Source organism: Nothoprocta perdicaria, unplaced genomic scaffold (genome assembly GCF_003342845.1).
Source record: "Nothoprocta perdicaria isolate Ctin4 unplaced genomic scaffold, notPer1 scaffold_323, whole genome shotgun sequence".
NCBI classification, from domain to species: domain Eukaryota; kingdom Metazoa; phylum Chordata; class Aves; order Tinamiformes; family Tinamidae; genus Nothoprocta; species Nothoprocta perdicaria.
The window spans coordinates 1-993 of NW_020455559.1; positions in this window are offsets into that span (position 1 = coordinate 1).

Here is a 993-nt window from a genome sequence, read left to right on the forward strand (position 1 = left end):
CATCAGCGGCGTCTGCCCGGCCGCGTTGCCCTCGTTGATGTAGGCGCCGCCGTCGAGCAGCAGCCGCGCCAGGCGCAGCTGGCCCCGCGCCACCGCGCGCAGCAGCGCCCCGCTGCCCGCCACCGGCACCGGCACCGCTCCTGGCACCGCCACCGGTGCCGGCCCTGCTGCTCGTGGGGGGCTCCGTGCGGCCCCCTCAGCACCCGCTGCCTCCTCTGCCATCCCGCTCCCTGCAACAGCACATGGGAAGGGGACATGGTGGGGACAGCTCCGCCGTGGGGACAGCCCTGCCSTGGGGACAGYYCCRCCGTGGGGACAGCCCCGCCGTGGGGCATGGGGGCACTCCTGCAAGGACCCCCGGCTCTGTCCTGTGCTTCCCCCATTGCCGTGCTTACCTGTGCCCCCCCCCCCTTGGGCTCCCCACGCTGCCGTGGGGACACTGACGGTCCCATGGGTGACGTCCCATGGGTGACGTGAGCTAGACTGACCTGGTCCCCCCAGCCCCCTCGGTGTCCCTGTCCCCTGCCTGTCCCCCCGCCTGTATCTCATCCCACATCCCCACATGTCCCTGTCCCCAGGGCCACCCTTGTGTCTCCCTGGGGGGCATCCTGTGTCCCCATCCCTTGGGCACCCCCTTTGTCCCCATCCCGTTGGCCACCCCGACCCCCACGTGGGCTCCCACCCCCACCTCCATCCCCGCATCCCTCCCGCATCCCCCCTCATCCCTGCCTGGTTGCCATGGTTACCGCAGCGCCTCCTGCTCCTCCAGCTAGGAAAACAGCCCTGCTTTTCCACCGCAATTTTGCCCCCCAGGGCAAGACCCCACAGCCCCCGTGCCCGGCCCCCCCGGGGATCCATCCTGGGGGCTGCCCCACAGGGCCCCCCCCGGTCCCCATCGCTGCCCTCGCGCCCGTTACCGGCTCTGCGCGGGGGATGCGCTGGCGCCCGGTGCGCGGTGCCGGGGAGGCGGCGGGCGCCATCCCGGCTCGGCGG